Source organism: Palaemon carinicauda, chromosome 1, assembly GCF_036898095.1.
Source record: "Palaemon carinicauda isolate YSFRI2023 chromosome 1, ASM3689809v2, whole genome shotgun sequence".
Taxonomy (NCBI): domain Eukaryota; kingdom Metazoa; phylum Arthropoda; class Malacostraca; order Decapoda; family Palaemonidae; genus Palaemon; species Palaemon carinicauda.
This window is the reverse complement of record NC_090725.1, coordinates 278,489,836-278,509,423: the sequence shown is the minus strand read 5'-3', so window position 1 is coordinate 278,509,423 and position 19,588 is coordinate 278,489,836. Positions and strand designations below refer to the sequence as shown.

Here is a 19,588-nt window from a genome sequence, read left to right as displayed (position 1 = left end):
TATAAGTAATTCCTAGCTATGAAGACTAAATAACTAATAATATCAATTAGTTACGAGACCGGATAAGGCTGTTCTGGCTAACTAAATAAAGCATGCAATAGAACAGCGATGCCATAAAATGGCGCGTCCGGGATCGGCACAGCTCCGCCACAAAACACAATATTTTACGAAAAGTAGAAGTTACTTTACGGCTAGAGCTTATTTAAACAATACTGGGACCTGGTACTCAACTTTCCAGAAGAAGGCGGGGCTAAAGGTAACGACATAACGGCGATGTAAGTCGATGAAAATTGCACAAAGGGAAATCCGACCAAAGCAAGGGGCTACAGGGTGAAGGATGAGGACGGACGTGACGTCATTTAGCAATGGCGCCCGTTTGTTTACGTATCCCTGTAGTTAAATATACCCAAGGAAGCTACCGAAGGAACCTTCCATCAGGACGTCATGGCTTGAGCCCAAAAAGAGAGAGAGAGAGAGAGAGAGAGAGAGAGAGAGAGAGAGAGAGAGAGAGAGAGAGAGAGAGAGAGAGAGAGAGAGCGCATTACAAACTTTTGAGATAAATGTTGGTGTGTATCAAGGATCAGCCATGAATCGTACGATGTTGATCAATGTTATGGTTGAATATGCATTGCAGTAAACAAATTGTGGCCTATTGTTCCTAGTGTTAACAGTATGACAAAAGAATGAGATAGCTGTAGTTTAAAACATGGAAACGTGGAATGGAGGCAAGATTGATAATCAACGTAAGTGGCCATGTGGATGTTGTGGGAAGTACCTATTGATAAAGCAGTGAGAAAATAAGAAAAGTGGCATAGGTTTGGATGAAATTAATCAACTTAAGTATGTGGGCCATTTGGTGTGGAAATTACCTAATAAAAGGACTGTGAAAAAAAGGAGGGGAGTTACAAAAGCCTTGATGAAGTTAAAATTAATATGTGGCAAAGTGGAATTTGTAGGAATTGCTTATTAAAAGGACTGTGAAAAAAGGAGAAAAGTAACAAAAGTCTGGATGAGGTTAAAGTTAATATGTGGCCAAGTGGATTTTGTGGGAAGTACTTGTCGGAAGGGGAGAGAGAAAGTGAGAAAAGTAACAAAAGCCTGAATGAAGTTATTCAATGTGGCCATGCACCTGTAGACAAATACTAATTGAGAGTGTAGTAAAAAAATAGTGACAAAACGGATTTTGAACGAAGCGAAAAATCTATTTTTGGGTGAGGTAGCCATGGCGTCCTGATAGAAGGTTCCTTTTTGGTAGCTTCCTTGGGTATATAACTACTAGATATTCCCAGAGAATTTAACCACAGGTTATCACAGAATTCTAACTTCTGGAGCGAGTATCCTAAAGGTTTCCCTTTAAGACATCATATATCAACAGGGGACGCATGTATTAACGCGCCACATAGCTATCTGCACTCCACATAGAGTTAACACTTCGATGTGTAGGGGCGGAGAATAGCTGGGGAGCCGTTCCACAGCTAATCTCGTCCGTGGCTACTTTTGGTACTCGAGACGTAAAGAAACGGGCGCCATTGCTAAATGACGTCACGTCCGTCCTCATCCTGAAGCCAGTTGCTTGCCGATCACCATGATACAGCAGGACAGGGTGGGACCTGAAAAAACTGGACGAAGTAGCAGGGAGGGTCCATCAGGACGCCATGGCTACCTCACCCAAAAATAGATTTTTCGCTTCGCTCAAAATCCGTTTTTTGGGCTCAAGCCATGGCGTCCTGATGGAAGAGTACCAGAGAATCAATGTATCGTGGTAGATTTTCCCCTTGAAGTGTAAGTGCCGAGGGCTTTGAACAGGTTAGCATAGTAATCTCAATAGAGGAACCGTAGGGAAGAAAACTTCCTGCCCCCCTGGCAGTGAAGTCCCAACGGACCATGCTGAAGATCAAAGTGGTCATTGAAGGGCTACCCACCTTGCTGGGAGAACATAAAGAACTCGGAGACAAGACTGAATGGTTGGTATTCATACAGAAACATTCTCAAAAGCAGACAAGTGGTGGTTAGGCACTGTATGTGAAGAGAGAGAATCGTCTGGTCTCGAAGGCATGATGTAAGTAAGTATTCGGGTAGGAATATTACATTGCAGAGGTGAGTATATAATAAGGATTGAATCCTTAGTAATCTTCATCGTATATAAGAGGAAGGGGATAATAAAACTATGACAGTCATGTATTTCATAGTATAAGTAGGAGCGGATTGAGACGCACAAGTAATAAAATAGAAATTTTATTTCACAATTGCCGAATATGGTAATTAAATGCAATAAGTATGTAAAAGTAATTTACAACAAATTATAATGTACATAGTAATGAAAGACTTGCTCTTGAATCTGAAAGAGAATTTCAAATTATTAGTAGGCACTCGTTCCAGAGGAACGTCAGTCTTTAAAAAGAAAACACATCATGCTCTAGGCATGCGGCACTCATGTGACGACTATGACATTTCACCTGGGAGAAGAACAGTATATGAAAAGCACTAAGTGTCTTTGAAATCACTACGTATCACACGAGGGTCAACATAGGCACCCGAGGTGTTAGTCCCCCAAGTAACTCACTGTTCTATGCAGAGTTAGGTGCAGGTTTCATAACACTACCTGCGGCTACCACAAAATGTTTGACTTTATGCACTTGTTTCGCATAATGTTTGAAGAAAACACGCGAGGATTTCCAGCCTGTGAAACTCTTAAGGCTTTCAAAATCCATACTCTGAAAGAAATTCAGAGACGATGCAACTTTTCTAGGATCGTGGCCTGCGGGTGTACTGTCAGGATCCGCTCTGCGAATGAAGTAGGTGATTTTCGCTCGTAGTTGTTTCAGTGACAGGTCGCTGCCCGATGTTTCTCCTTTGAAGAGTTGGCCTCCACCAAAGTCAGAAGTTCTATGAAGATAGACCTTGAGGCTCTCTACTGGACATAGAGAGGCATCTTCTTTCAGGGGGCATATTCTCCAAAGGCCCCATCTTTTGGTGGGTAGTTAGTTTTTGGCGAGAAACGTCGGATCCGGGAAGAGGGTAAGGTCTCCTGAATCTGTAAACAGAATGTGACCCTCGTCCCTTGATAATGCCACTATTTCGCTGACTCGGGCTCCTGTGGCAAGAGCAAAAAGAAAAATAACTTTTTGAGTCAGATCCTTGAGAGGGCACGAATCATTGTCCAAGTTGGAGGCAAAATGGAGCACCTTGTTCAGGGACCAGGAGATCGGTTTTGGTGGGAGTGCTGGGCGTAGACGAGCGCATGCCTTTGGCAGTTTATTGAAGATGTCGTTGGACAGATCAATCTGGAAGGCGTACATTAGTGGTCTAGTCAAGGCCGATTTGCAAGTAGAAATCGTGTTGGCTGCCAAGCCTTGTCCATGAAGAAGAATGAAGAAGGACATGCAAAAATCGATGGTGATTTCCGTAGGATTTTTTGCCTTGACAAATGAGACCCATTTTCTCCAGGATGATTCGTATTGCCGTTGTGTGGATTCGGTCTTGTATTCCTCGAGGAAGTCAAGACTCTTCTTCGATATCCCGAACCTTTTCTTCACGGCTAGGGAGAGAAAATCATGAGATGAAGGTCCCTGACTTTCAATGATGAAGCGAAGACAGTCGACTTCTGTACTTGCTGGGAGTGAACTGGGCCCGGGAGAGGGATCAGCGTGGGTTGTAGCTCCAGGACTAGGGGGTACCAGTTGCTCCGAGGCCACTTGGGAGCCACTAGGGCTGCTGTTCCTTTGAAGGTTCTCAGTTTGGAGAAGACTTTCAGCAGAAGGTTGGTGGGAGGGAACAGGTAGATCTTTGACCACCTGTTCCAATCCAGTGACATGGCGTCCACTGCTTCTGCCTTGGGGTCCTCGTACGGGGCCACATATCGAGGAAGTTGATTGTTGTCGCTCGTTGCGAAGAGATCAATCTGAAGTTCTGGGACTTGGTGAGAGATGAAGGAGAATGATCTTGCGTCTAGAGACCATTCCGACTCTATCGGGCTTGTCCGAGATAGAGCGTCCGCCGTCACGTTGCGGAATCCTTGTAGGTGAACTGCAGACAGGTGCCATTTCTTCTTCTCTGCCAGACGGAAGATTGTCAGAAGCACCTGATTTATCTGGGGCGATCTTGAGCCTTGGCGATTGAGACATCGAACTACAACCGAGTTGTCTAGGGTTAGACGAATATGGATCGAGGGAGGCGGGGAGAGTTTCTTCAGAGTTAGAAGGACCGCCATGGCCTCCAAGATTTTGATGTGAAACGTCTTGAATAGGGGAGACCATGTTCCTTGAGCCTGTTTTTGGTGGGAGTGACCTCCCCAACCCTCCAGCGAAGCGTCCGTGTGGATGTTGAGTGATGGAGGTGGGTGTTGAAGAGGGATGGACCTATTCAGGGCCTTTGCTTCTGACCACGGCTTTAGGAGCTGCCGAAGTCTGTTTGGAAGCTGTCTCTTGAGGTCTCTTCGAGCGATGGATGCGGAACATCTCCAGATTCCCGCGGCATCCTTTAGCTGTGCACGTAGCACTGGGTTTGTCACTGAGGCGAACTGTAGAGAGCCTAGAACTCGTTCCTGCTGACGTCTTGAGATCCGTTTGGATTTCAGCAGTCGCTGACAGACCCTGCTATTTCCTTCCTTTTCTTCTGGGGAATGGAAAGGCGGTGTGACTGAAGGTTCCACTGGATTCCTAACCATTGGAACTTATGAGCTGGAGAGAGGCGAGATTTCTTCGCGTTTATCTTGAATCCCAGGTGTTCTAGGAACTGGGTAACTTTGTTGCAGGATCTTAAACAATCCTCGGGCGATGGAGGCCAGACTAGCCAGTCGTCGAGGTAGCCCATCACCTGGACGTCTCGGAGGCGAAGCTGTTGAACGATGGCGTCCGCCAGCTTTGTGAAGATCCGAGGGGCCACGTTGAGGCCGAAGGGCATGGCCCTGAAGGCGTAGCTTTTCCTTTGGAGTCGAAATCCTAGGTAGGAGGAAGCGTGGTGGTTCATTGGAACGTGCCAGTAGGCATCCGCCAGGTCTATGGAGACCGTGTAGGAACCTTGAGGCAGAAGGGTCCTTATCTGTTGAAGAGTCAGCATCTTAAACTTGTTGTTCGCTATGAACTTGTTGAGGGGGGATAAGTCTAGAATGACTCTGAGCTTGTCGGAGTCCTTCTTGGGGACGCAAAACAGTCTCCCTTGGAACCTGGTTGACTTTACCCTCCTTATCACCTTCTTGTTCAAGAGATCTAGGACATATTCTTCCAGAAGGGGGGTTGATTGTTGGAAGAATTGCTGGAAGGTTGGGGGTGGTTGAGTCCAACTCCAGCCTAGACCCTTCTTGACGATGCTGTGTGCCCAGGGATCGAAGGTCCAACAATCCTGGAATTGGCGGAGTCTTCCTCCCACCGGAAGCACTTCATTGCTTCTGGTGTCCCGAGGGTTTACTGCCTCGGCCGCTAGCTCCCCTTCCTCCTCTGCCTCTGGAGGGATGGCGAGATGCGTCTCTGCCTGCACCTCTGTTTGAGCCTCTACCTTTGGGACGAAAGGTAGTCGTCTGTTGCTCGAAAGCAGGGGTGAAAACCGGCGACTGTGACAAGACCGGTTGGGTGACCAGCTGAAAGGTCTGCTGTGGCTGAGCTGCCACTTGGGGAGTAGCGGGTCCCGGAAACTGCCGTCTCTGTTGACGTTGCTGGGGTTTCTGCTTGGAGGATTTCCTCTTAGGTTGAGGGCCGTCGTCCTGAGAGGATTTCCTCTTCTTCAACATGCCCCACTTGTGGAGAAGGTTCCTGTTCTCCATGGCGGCCTTGTCGATGATCTCTTTCACAAGGGCAGAGGGAAAAAGGTGCTTACCCCAGATGTTGGAGGAAATCAGCCTCCGGGGTTCGTGTCTCACTGTGGCACTGGAGAACACGAATTCACGACAGGCTCTACAAGCCTTCATGAAGCTGTACAGGTCTTTAACTACAGTCGCCAAATGCGTTTTGGCGAGCACCATGTAGTGATCGGGGACTCTAGTGTAACCGGCCATGACGTCGAGCTGTACCTGGAAGGACATGGATGCGGCGAGCCTTTCCTTCGTGTCATGTTCCCGACGAAGGAGATGGTCATTAAGTTTCGGGAGGTCTTCCTTAAACTGACGTCCAGCAACGTCAGGTTCTAGTTTCCCCACCACGAAAGTATGCTGGACATCTTTCCAGTGTCGAACATCGGGTGGAGTAATCAGGGAGAAGGGTCTGCACTCCTCCAGTGCAGGGCAAGGTTTCCCTTCTTTCACTGCCTTGTGTACCGGAGCGAAGGCCTTTTCCATGAAGGGGAGGATCGCATCATCTGGTGCGACGTAGGTAGGGTGCTTCTTGCTCAGCGCCGGAAGCTTTGAGCAGGTAAAACCCCTACTTTTAACAGCATTGGCCAGCATAGCCTGGGCCTTCGGGAGATCGAACACTATCACCTCCTTAGGTTCGGTCTCTTCTTTAGAGGCAGGTTCGGATCGAAGTCGGACGTAACAGTCCGGATAAGCCTCAAAACTCGGGAAGAATTCCACTTCTTCCAGGGCAAAAGAGCCGATCTTCTCACTGACGAAGATCCTGCCCGTTGTGATAGGCATGTGCTCGGCATACCTCCAGGGGTTGGCGTGCAAACATGCCGGGAAGTCCTTAACCGAAATCCTTTTCGGCTCCTTTGAACTTCCCATGGTCCTGATGTATTCGTGTGTCTCACGGAGTTTCTTGTCCACAAGAGCTTCGAGCATACGGAACATCTCCTGGGCGCTGGATGGGATGGGGTCCGGGGTGGCGGAGGTAGACGGGAGTGATACATCCGTCGGTGTAGGAGTTGGGGCGGGGGTGGAAGGCGGAGCGACCTCTTGCTCCGACACGGTGTATTCCACTTGGTCTTCCTCATAGTCCAGTTCTTCGGCCATGAGGTTCCTCTCCGTGGTCTCCGACACCTCCGACATACGTTCCGCGTTGTCGGTATCCAGGCGACACTCGTGCATGGACTGGGCCATGACTACATTGGGTTCCACCGTTATCTGGACGGTGGGGATCTGATCCTTGGGGACCACAGAGTCTGGAGATGCCTTCGGGAAAAGCAAGGCCCTCAAGTCTTCAGTGGCAAGGTATGGTCCAGTGGCGTTCTTCTGGAAGCCACGCACCCATTTGCGTAGCTTCTCTCGAGAAGCGTCCCTAACCTCCGCTGAGGGAGGATTATTGAACGCCTCGACCAGGCGGTCCTTGCAGACTGTACATTTCTGCGGGTCCCAAAACTTCAGATCGCCTTTCTTGTTGGCGCAAGGGGCGTGGGTCCTACACGCCGTGTGCCCGGGGCGTGGGTCCTACACGCCGTGTGCCCGGGGCGTGGGTCCTACACGCCATGTGCCCGGGGCGTGGGTCCTACACGCCGTGTGCCCGGGGCGTGGGTCCTACACGCCGTGTGCCCGTAGAAGTGCGGGCGCTTCACTGCACAGAAGCCGTGATCGCACTTCACGTACTCCTCCTGTAAGAGAAAGAGAACATGAGTATGGGGCAGTCATAAGAATGACTTATATTCTAAAGTTAAATATTAAAGGATTAATCTTTAACTTAATATTAAGTGGTATAAACAATGTGATGTTTTGAGAGTGGGCGTGAAGGAGATAGACACATACTCCGTGTAACCCGCCCGGCTGGTTACCGTAACCTTATCCATAGGCAATTTGTTTGTGACCGAGGGCACAGGGCAGAATTCTTCATAGATTGCCAGGGAGGCAGGGGGAATTCTAGTAGGAATTGCCAAGGATATAAAACTGGGACTGAGGCCACTCAGACCATAGAATTGGGAACGTAGACGATCCCATAGGGTAACGGTTTCCGGCAACCAGCCGTGCTAAGATACACACAGCATGCTGGAAATTTGTGATATGCAAGAAGACAGCATGGATTATTAATAGAACGGTAAGATGATACCTATCTATTTATGTAATCAAACCATCTGGTTGCAATGTAGGGCTATCAGCATGAGATGATAGCTAGGAGAAGGGGTGCAAGTCGCTTTGACGCCTCCGGAAGGCTCCGGCAGACCGACGGAACGCCGGGGGACGCTCCAGCAGAGTTTCTGGCATTAGGGAAGACAAATATATAAGTCAGGAGTAATGCCAGGATGGCGGCCGCCGGGACAACGGCGGCATGCCAGCAGGAAGCGGCGGCTCCGGCAGCCGAAGGTTGCCGGCTTGGTGACAGGGACAAGGAAGGGCTATAGCAGAACCGGACTGCCGGCAGTGGATGCCGGCACTCCGGGGGCCGGACAGATGGACGGACGGACGACCGAAGCTATGAGGTATGAGGGAAGGCCATCGGCTGTACGCCGACGGGAGGCGGCAGTCCCCCGGCACACGGAGGACTGACGGCCCAAGGGGCAAGGAATGTGTCACCAAGGGTGGGAGGTGGGTATCACCGACAGAGGAGGCGGCAAGGGACCGGCACCAGGACAGTGAAAGAGACAAAAGGAGGGATGTAGGGGTACGGACACTGACCCCAAGACATCCCACCTGAATGGGTGTACCCATGATAGAGGCTAGCCCTATCACCCAGTGGCAGGGGCCGCAGGCGGCCGGGAGCCAGGGTAGCCCAAGGGAGGGCTAGGGAACATCCAAGAGGGGGAGAACCCCTGCGGACAAAACGCAACCAGTGGCTAACCCCATAGGACACTATGAAGGGTATATGTACCAGATCGGACTGCACACAGGGACTCAAGGTAGCCCTATCACTCCACCCTAAGGAGGAGTTGTAAGACAGGGGACAGATGGGTATAGACTAACCTAAGTATAGGCTAGGCCATACAAGAGATAGGTGGGGAGGGGAGAAGAAGAAGGGTCTTCTATAGGAGAGGCTCTGTACCAAAGCGGCCACCAAGGAAGGGAGGACGCTCCCTAGCCTAAGGTTAGGCAGCCTGTCTGAGAACGGTGCATGGGTACCGTTTGAGCAAGGCACAGCACTAACTCCCCCCAAGCCTAACCTAGAGCAGGGATGTTACACCCTGAACTAGGAAGGATGGAAGACGTATCGCATTGCAGGGAAGGTCAGGAAGCCTAGCCTCAGCAATAGAGGAAGGGCAGGCCGTTCCTCATTCTCGGACGCAGCCCTAAGGGGGGATCATTCCCTTAGGGAGGACAGAGAAGCGATAAGTACTCTGGTATGAGCTTGATCCCCTTACGTGGTAGGGGGAGCAAGGCTACGCAGAGGGAATGCCCTAAGGCAGGGGGTGAAGGGAGCATATAGGGGGCCTACAAATAGGTTAGGTTAGAGAGGCACACTGTCAAACCTATCCCCTATAAGGTCCCTGAAGGCGAAAACACTTGCATCACATTAAACAGTATCATAAAATAATGCCACTATCTTCATAACTAAACCTAGGATCACTGAAATATATCATGCATGAACACTGATGATAGGCACTCTGGCCTAGGAGCTAGACTAGCGAACTGGTATGGGGTCAGTCGATGACCAATAAAAGAGCGTCAAAACACGATATATAAAGTTCCTAGCTATGAAGACTAAATAACTAATAGTATCGATTAGTTAATGAGGCCGGAAAACGTTGTTGAGGCTAGCTAAATAAGGCATGCAAAACAACAGCGACGCCATAAAATGGCGGGTCCGGTAGTAGCATAGCTGCCACAAAACATAAAATATCTCGAAAAGTAAAAGTTACTTTACGGTCAGAGCTTATTTAAACAATACTGGAACCTTGTACTCAACTTTCCAGAAGAAGGCGAGGCCGAGGGTAGAGACATGGCTAAGATGCAAGTCGATAAGATACGCACAGGGAAAAATCCGTCTAGCAAGGCAAGCTACTAAGCGAAGGATGAGGACGGACGTGACGTCATTTAGCAATGGCGCCCGTTTCTTTACGTCTCGAGTACCAAAAGTAGCCACGGACGAGATTAGCTGTGGAACGGCTCCCCAGCTATTCTCCGCCCCTACACATCGAAGTGTTAACTCTATGTGGGGTGCAGATAGCTATGTGGCGCCTTAATACATGCGTCCCCTGTTGATATACGATGTCTTAAAGGGAAACCTTTAGGATACTCGCTCCAGAAGTTAGAATTCTGTGATAACCTGTGGTTAAATTCTCTGGAAATATCTAGTAGTTATATACCCAAGGAAGCTACCAAAAAGGAACCTTCCATCAGGACGCCATGGCTTGAGCCCAAAAGTCTGGATGAAGTTAATCAACGTATGTGGCTATCTGGATGTTGTGTGAATTACTTATGGTGGGGTCAGTGAGAAAGTGATTAAGTCGGGATGTCGGTGGGATAGCATTTTCTACAATGAAATTGAGAGTATCCTATTAAGAGAAAGAACACAGGAATAAAACCTGCACTTAGTTTAGGAGGCAGAGTTATGAAAGCGAGGCAAAGGTTATGTATGAGAACTATAAAGGGGAAAAATTTAAGACGAGCCAAATATACATTAGGGTAATCAAGATGAATTTTATCAAACATGATTAAATCGTTTGTGTTAAAGATATGTTTCAATGATACTTCAATAAAATAAGAAGCAGAAGTGTTCGATTTTAATGCTCCCACGCAGACTCAAAAACGGATTTTGAGCGAAGCGAAAAATCTATTTTTGGGTGAGATAGCCATGGCGTCCTGATGGAAGGTTCCTTTTTGGTAGCTTCCTTGGGTATATAACTACTAAGATATTCCCAGAGAATTTAACCACAGGTTATCACAGAATTCTAACTTCTGGAGCGAGTATCCTAAAGGTTTCCCTTTAAGACATCGTATATCAACAGGGGACGCATGTATTAACGCGCCACATAGCTATCTACACCCCATATAGAGTTAACACTTCGATATGGAGGGACGGAGAATAGCTGGGGAGCCGTTCCACAGCTAATCTCGTCCGTGGCTACTTTTGGTACTCGAGACGTAAACAAACAGGCGCCATTGCTAAATGACGTCACGTCCGTCCTCATCCTGAAGCCAGTTGCTTGCCGATCACCATGATACAGCAGCACAGGGTGGGACCTGAAAAACTGGACGAAGTAGCAGGGAGGGTCCATCAGGACGCCATGGCTATCTCACCCAAAAATAGATTTTTCGCTTCCCTCAAAATCCGTTTTTTGGGCTCAAGCCATGGCATCCTGATGGAAGAGTACCAGAGAATCAATGTATCGTGGTAGATTTTCCCCTTGTAGTGTAAGTGCCTAGGGCTTTGACAGGATAAGCATAGTAACCTCAATAGGAGAAGCGATGGGAAGAAACTTCCTGCCCCCCCTGGCAGTGAAGTCCCAACGGACCATGCCGAAGATCAAAGTGGTCATCGAAGGGCTACTCACCTTGCTGGGAGAAAATGAAGAACTCGGAGACGAGACTGAATGGTTGGCATTCATATAGGAACATTCACAAAAGCAGACTAAAGTGGTGGTTAGGCACGGTATGTGAATAGAGAGTCGTCTGGTCTCTGAAGTATGATGTAAGTAAGTATTCGAGTAGGAATATTACATTGCAGAAGTGAGTATATCATAAGGTTTGAACCCTTAGTCATCTTCATCGACATAAGAGGAAGGGGATAATAAAACTATGACAGTCATGTATTTCATAGTATAAGTAGGAGCGGATTGAGACGCACAAGTAATAAAATAGAAATTTTATTTCACAATTGCAGAACATGTTAAGGAAATGCAATAAAAATGTAAAAGTTATTTACAATAAATTATAATGTACATAGTCATGAAAGACTTGCTCTTGAATCTGAAAGGGAATTTCAAATTATTAGTAGGCACTCGTTCCAGAGGAACGTCAGTCTATTAAAATAAACACATCATGCTCTAGGCATGCGGCACTCATGTGACGACTATGACATTTCACCTGGGAGAAGAACAGTATATGAAAAGCACTAAGTGTTTTTGAGATCACTACGTATCACACGAGGGTCAACATAGGCACCCGAGGAGTTAGAGTCCCAAGTAACTCACTGTTCTATGCAGAGTTAGGTGCAGGTTTCATAACACTACCTGCGGCTACCACAAAATGTTTGACTACGTGCACTTGTTTCGCATAATGTTTGAAGAAAACGCGCGAAGATTTCCAGCCTGTGAAACTCTTAAGGCTTTCGAAATCCATACTCTGAAAGAAATTCAGAGACGATGCAACTTTTCTAGGATCATGACCGGCGGGTGTACTGTCAGGATCCGCTCTGCGAATGAAGTAGGTGATTTTCGCTCTTAGTTGTTTCAGTGACAGGTCGCTGCCCGATGTTTCTCCTTTGAAGAGTTGGCCTCCACCAAAGTCCGAAGTTCTGCGAAGATAGACCTTGAGGCTCTATACTGGGCATAGAGAGGCATCTTCTTTCAGGGGGCATATTCTCCAAAGGCCCCATCTTTTGGTGGGTAATTCGTTTTTGGCGAGAAACGTCGGATCCGGGAAGAGGGTAAGGTCTCCTGAGTCAGTAAACAGGATATGACCCTCTTCTCTTGATAATGCCACTATTTTGCTGACTCGGGCTCCTGAAGCAAGAGCAAAAAGAAATATAACTTTCTGAGTCAGATCCTTGAGAGGGCATGAATCATTATCCAAGTTGGAGGCGAAATGGAGCACCTTGTCCAAAGACCAGGAGATCGGTTTCGGTGGGGGTGCTGGGCGTAGACGAGTGCATGCTTTCGGCAGTTTATTGAAGATGTCGCTGGAGAGATCAATCTGGAAGGCATACATCAGTGGTCTAGTCAAGGCCGATTTGCAAGTAGAAATCGTGTTGGCTGCCAAGCCCTGTCCATGAAGGTGAATAAAGAAGGACATGCAAAATTTGACGGTGATTTCCGTAGGATTTTTTGCCTTGACGAATGAGACCCATTTTCTCCAGGATGATTCGTATTGCCGTCTTGTGGATTCGGTCTTGTATTCCTCGAGGAAGTCTAGACTTTTCTTCGAGATCCCAAACCTTTTCTTCACGGCTAGGGAGAGAAAATCATGAGATGAAGGTCCTTGATTTTCGATGATGAAGCGAAGACAGTCGACTACTGTACTTGCTGGGAGTGAACTGGGCCCGGGAGAGGGATCAGCGTGGGCTGCAGCTCCAGGACCAGGGGGTACCAATTGCTCCGGGGCCACTTGGGAGCCACTAGGGCCGCTGTCCCTTTGAAGGTTCTCAGCTTGGAGAGGACTTTCAGCAGTAGGTTGGTGGGAGGGAACAGGTAGATCTTGGACCATCTGTTCCAGTCCACTGCCTCTGCCTTGGGGTCCTCGTACGGGGCCACATATCGAGGAAGTTGATTGTTGTCGCTCGTTGCGAAGAGATCGATCTGAAGTTCTGGGACTTGGTGAGAGATGAAGGAGAATGATCTTGCGTCTAGAGACCATTCCGACTCTATCGGGCTTGTCCGGGATAGAGCGTCCGCCGTCACGTTGCGGAATCCTTGTAGGTGAACTGCAGACAGGTGCCACTTCTTCTTCTCTGCCAGACGGAAGATTGTCAGAAGCACCTGATTTATCTGGGGCGATCTTGAGCCTTGGCGATTGAGACATCGAACTACCACCGAGTTGTCTAGGGTTAGGCGAATATGGATCGAGGGCGACGGGGAGAGTTTCTTCAGTGTTAGAAGGACCGCCATGGCCTCCAAGATGTTGATGTGAAAAGTCTTGAATAGGGGAGACCATGTGCCTTGAGCCTGTTTTTGGTGGGAGTGACCTCCCCAACCCTCCAGCAAAGCGTCCGTGTGGATGTTGAGTGATGGAGGTGGATGTTGAAGAAGGATGGACCTTTTCAGGGCCGTTGCTTCTGACCACGGCTTGAGGAGAAGCCGAAGTCTGTTTGGAAGCCGTCTCTCGAGGTCTCTTCGAGCGATGGATGCAGAACGTCTCCAGATTCCCGCGGCATCCTTTAGCTGTGCACGAAGCACTGGGTTTGTCACTGAGGCGAACTGTAGAGAGCCTAGAACTCGTTCTTGCTGACGTCTTGAGATCCGTTTGAATTTCAGCAGTCGCTTGACAGACCCTGCTATTTCCTTCCTTTTCTTCTGGGGGATGGAAAGGCAGTGTGACTGAAGGTTCCACTGGATTCCTAACCATTGGAACTTCTGAGCTGGAGAGAGGCGAGATTTCTTCGCGTTTATCTTGAATCCCAGGTGTTCTAGGAACTGGGTGACTTTGCTGCAGGATCTTAAACAGTCCTCGGGCGATGGAGCCCAGACTAGCCAGTCGTCGAGGTAGGCCATCACCTGGACGTCTTGGAGGCGGAGCTGTTGTACTATGGCGTCCGCCAGCTTTGTGAAGATCCGAGGGGCCACGTTGAGGAAGAAGGGCATGGCCCTGAAGGCGTAGCTTTTCCTTTGGAGTCGAAATCCTAGGTAGGAGGAAGCGTGATGGTTCATTGGAACGTGCCAGTAGGCATCCGCCAGGTCTATGGAGACCGTGTAAGAACCTCGAGGCAGAAGGGTCCTTATCTGTTGGAGAGTCAGCATCTTGAACTTGTTGTTCGCTATGAACTTGTTGAGAGGGGATAAGTCTAGAATGACTCTGAGCTTGTCGGAGTCCTTCTTGGGAACGCAAAACAGTCTCCCTTGGAACCTGGTTGACTTTACCCTTCTTATCACCTTCTTGTTCAAGAGATTTAGGACATATTCTTCCAGAAGGGGGGTTGATTGTTGGAAGAATTGCTGGAAGGTTGGGGGTGGTTGAGTCCAACTCCAGCCTAGACCCTTCTTGACGATGCTGTGGGCCCAGGGATCGAAGGTCCAACGATCCTGGAATTGGCGGAGTCTTCCTCCCACCGGAAGCACTTCATTGCTTCTGGTGTCCCGAGGGTTTACTACGTCGGCCGCTAGCTCCCCTTCCTCCTCTGCCTCTGGAGGGACGGCGAGATGCGTCTCTGCCTGCACCTCTGCTTGAGCCTCTACCTTTGGGACGAAAGGTAATCGTCTGTTGCTCAAAGGCAGGGGTGAAAACCGGTGACTGGGACAAAACCGGTTGGGTGACCAGCTGAAAGGTCTGCTGTGGCTGAGCAGCCACTTGGGGAGTAGTGGGTCCCGGAAACTGCCGTCTCTGTTGACGTTGTTGGGGTTTTGGCTTGGAGGATTTCCTCTTAGGTTGAGGGCCATCGTCCTGAGAGGATTTCCTCTTCTTCGACATGCCCCACTTGTGGAGAAGGTTCCTATTCTCAGTGGCGGCCTTGTCGGTGATCTCTTTCACAAGATCGGAGGGAAAGAGGAATTTACCCCAGATGTTGGAGGAAATCAGCCTCCGGGGTTCGTGTCTCACTGTGGCACTTGAGAACACGAATTCATGACAGGCTCTCTGAGCCTTCATGAAACTGTACAGGTCCTTAACCAGAGTCGCCATATGCGATTTAGCGAGCACCATGTAGTGGTCGGGGACTCTGGTGTCGCCAGCCATGACGTCAAGCTGAACTTGGAGGGACATGGATGCTGCGAGCCTTTCCTTCGTGTCTTGTTCTCGACGAAGGAGATGGTCATTAAGTTTCGGGAGGTCTTCATTAAACCGACGTCCAGCCACGTCAGGATCTAGTTTTCCCACCAAGAAGGTATGCTAGATATCCTTCCAGTGTCGAACATCGGGGGGAGTCACCAGGGAAAAGGGCCTGCACTCCTCCAGTGCAGGGCAAGGCTTCCCTTCTTCCACTGCCTTGTGACACGCAGCGAAGGCCTTTTCCGTAAAGGGGAGGACCGCATCATCAGGTGCGACGTAGGTAGGGTGCTTCTTGCTCAGCGCCAGAAGCTTTGAGCAGGTAAAGCCCCTACTTTTAACAGCGTTGGCCAACATAGCCTGGGCCTTCGGGAGATCGAAAACTATCACCTCCTTAGGTTCGGTCTCCTCTTTAGAGGCAGGTTTGGATCGAAGCCGGACGTAACAGTCCGGATAAGCCTCAAAACTCGGGTAGAACTCCACTTCTTCCAGGGCAATCGAGCCGACCTTCTCGCTGATGAAGATCCTGCCCGTTGCGATGGGCATATGCTCGGCATACCTCCAGGGGTTGGCGTGCGAGCATATCGGGAGGTCCTTAACCGAAATCCTTTTCGACTCTTTGGAAACTCCCATGGACCTGATGTACTCATGTGTCACTTGAAGCTTCTTGTCCATAAGCGCTTCGATCATACGGAACATCTCCTGGGCGGATGGGATGGGGTCCGGGGTGGCGGAGGTAGTCGGGAGAGACATTTCCGTCGGTGTAGGAGTTGGGGCGGGGGTGGAAGGCGGAGCGACCTCCTGCTCCGACTCGGTGTATTCCACCTGGTCCTCTTCATCGTCCAGCTCTTGGGCCATGAGGTTCCTCTCCGTAGTCTCCGAAATCTCCGACATGCGCTCCGCGTTGTCGGTATCCAGGTGACACTCGTGCATGGACTGGGCCATGACAACATCGGGTTCCACCGTTATCTGGACGGTGGGGATCTGATCCTTGGGGACCACAGAATCTGGGGATGCCTTCGGGAACAGTAAGGCCCTCATGTCTTCAGTGGCAAGGTACGGTCCAGTGGCGTTCTTCTGGAAGCCACGCACCCATTTGCGTAGCTTCTCTCGAGAAGCGTCCCTAACCTCCGCTGAAGGAGGGTTATTGAACGCGTCGACCAGGCGTTCCTGGCAGACCGTACAGTTCTGCGGGTCCCAGAACTTCAGATCTCCTTTCTTGTTGGCACAAGGGGCGTGGGTCCTACACGCCGTGTGCCTATAAAAGTGCAGGCGCTTCACTGCACAGAAGCCGTGGTCGCACTTCAGTTGCTCCTCCTGTAAGAGAAAGAGAACATGAGTATGGGGGAGTCATAAGGATGACTTCTAAACTAAAGTTAAATATTAATTGATTAATCTTTAACTTAACATCAGGTGTGATGATCAGAGAATGGGCGGAAAAGAAGGAGATAGATACATACTCCGTGTAACCCGCCCGGCTGGTTACCGTGACCTTTATCCATAGACAATTTGTTGTGACCGAAGGCACAGGACAGAATTCGACATGGAATGCCCGAAGGCAGTGGGAATTCTATTGGGAATTGTCAAGGGTATAAAGCTAGGACTGAGGCCACTCAGACTCTAGAATTGGGAACGTAGAAGATCCCATAGGGTAACGGTTTCCGGCAACCAGCCGTGCTATACACACAGCATGCTGGAAATCTGTGATATGCAAGAAGACAGCATGGTTACTAATAGAACGGTAAGATAATACCTATCCATTTACGTAATCAAACCATCTGGTTGCGATGTAGGGCTATCAACATCAGATGATAGCTAGTAGAAGGGGGTGCAAGTCGCCTTGACGCCTCCGGAAGGCTCCAGCAGAGTTTCTGGCATTAGGGAAGACAATATAGAAGTCAAGAGTAATACCAGGGTGGCGGCCGCCGGCACAGCGGCGGCACGCCGGCGGGGAGTGGCGGCTCCGGCAGCCGAAGGTTGCTGGCTTGGTGACAGGAACAAGGATGGTTATAGCAGAACCGGACTGCCGGCAGCGGATGCCGGCACTCCGGGGGCCGGCCGGTGGACGGACGACCGAAGCTATGAGGAAGGAGGGAAGGCCATCGGCTGGATTCCGGCAGCAGGCGGCAGTCCCCCGGCACACGGAGGACTGGCGGCCCAGAGGGCAAGGGATAAGTCACCAAGGTAGGAGGTGGGTATCACCGACAGTGGAGGCGGCAAGGGACCGACACCAGGATAGTGAAAGAGACAGAAGGAGGGATGTAGGGGTATGGACACGGACCCCAAGACATCCCACCTAAGTGGGTGTACCCATGATAGAGGCTAGCCCTATCACCCAGAAGCAGGGGCCGCAGAGGACTGGGAGCTAAGGTAGCCCAAGGGAGGGATAGGGAACACCCAAGAGGGGGGGAGAACCCCTGCAGACAGAACGCATCCAGTGGCTAACCCCATAGGACACTATGAAGGGTATATGTACCAGAGCGGACTGCACACAGGAGCTCAAGGAAGCCCTATCACTCCACCCTAAGGAGGAGTTGTAGGACAGGGGACAGATGGGTATAGACTAACCTAAGTATAGGCTAGGCCATACAAGAGATAGGTGGGGAGGGGAGAAGAGAAGGGTCTTCTGTGGAGGAGGTACTGTACCAGAGCGGCCACCAACGAAGGGAGGACACTCCCTAGCCCAAGGTAAGGCAGCCTGTCTGAAAACGGTGCATGGGTATCGTTTCAGCAAGGTACAGAGCTAACTCCCCCAAAACCTAACCTAGAGCAGGGATGTTACACCCTGAACTAGGAAGGATGGAAGACGTATCGCTATTGTAGGGAAGGTCGGAGACCTAGCCCCAGCAATAGAGGACGGACTAGCCGTTCCTCATTCTCGGACGCAACCCTAAGGGGGGATCATTCCCTTAGGGGGGACAGAGAAGCGATATATACTCTGATAAGAGCCTGATCCCCTTACGTGGTAGGGGGAGCAAGGCTGTACAGAGGGGATGCCCTAAGGCAGGGGATGAAGGAAGCATATAGGGGACCTACTTGTAGGTTAGGTTAGAAAGGTACACTAACTAACCTATCCCCTATATGGTCCCTGAAGGCGAAAACACTTGTATCACAGTCAATAGTATTGTAAACTAATGCCACTATCTTCATAAATTAACCTAGGATCACTGACAAATATCATGCATGAACACTGATATAGGCGCTCTGGCCTAGGGGCTATACTAGCCAACAGGTATGGGGTCAATTGATGACCGATAACAAAGCGTCAAAACACGATATAAAAGTTCCTAGCTATGAAGACTAAATAACTAATAGTATCGATTAGTTAATGAGGCCGGAAAACGCTGTTGAGGCTATCTAAATAAGGCATGCATAACAACAGCGATGCCATAAAATGGCGGGTCCGGTCGAGGCACAGCTCTGCCACAAAACATCAAATATCTCGAAAAGTAAAAGTTACTTTACGGTCAGAGCTTATTTAAACAATACTGGAATCTTGTACTCAACTTTCCAGAAGAAGGCGAGGCCGAGGGTAGAGACATGGCTAAGATGCAAGTCGATAAGTACGTACAGGGAAAAAATCCGGCTAGTAAGGCAAGCTACTAAACAAAGGATGAGGACGGACGTGACGTCATTTAGCAATGGCGCCCGTTTGTTTACGTCTCGAGTACCAAAAGTAGCCACGGACGAGATTAGCTGTGGAACGGCTCCCCAGCTATTCTCCGTCCCTCCATATCGAAGTGTTAACTCTATATGGGGTGTAGATAGCTATGTGGCGCGTTAATACATGCGTCCCCTGTTGATATACGATGTCTTAAACGGAAACCTTTAGGATACTCGCTCCAGAAGTTAGAATTCTGTGATAACCTGTGGTTAAATTCTCTGGGAATATCTTAGTAGTTATATACCCAAGGAAGCTACCAAAAAGGAACCTTCCATCAGGACGCCATGGCTTGAGCCCAAAAACAACTCTTATCTAGTTAACCACTTACCGCAGCATATTAACTTCCAAGGATCTTATGGTCTTGTGATGGGTACTTGACTGTAACATGAGTCTGGATTCTCAGTAAGAATCTCACCTTCTTGACAAGTTCAAGATCTGAAAGAAGAAATAAATTAGCATTCTTATGCTTTTATTTATCACTACAATCAGTTATTCAATACACATTACAGTAGTAGTAAAAACAGAGAGAGAGAGAGAGAGAGAGAGAGAGAGAGAGAGAG

The 19,588-nt window shown here is 49.3% G+C and overlaps 1 long non-coding RNA gene across 1 annotated transcript in view; it reads right to left on the bottom strand.

The window, feature by feature from the left end:
• LOC137644875 (uncharacterized) overlaps positions 1–19,588 on the bottom strand; it is an 87,031-nt gene that overhangs the window by 45,980 nt on the left and 21,463 nt on the right. The window contains exon 3 of the long non-coding RNA XR_011045222.1: positions 19,357–19,463. This is a non-coding gene — a long non-coding RNA (uncharacterized lncRNA). The remainder of the gene's footprint in view (positions 1–19,356; positions 19,464–19,588) is intronic.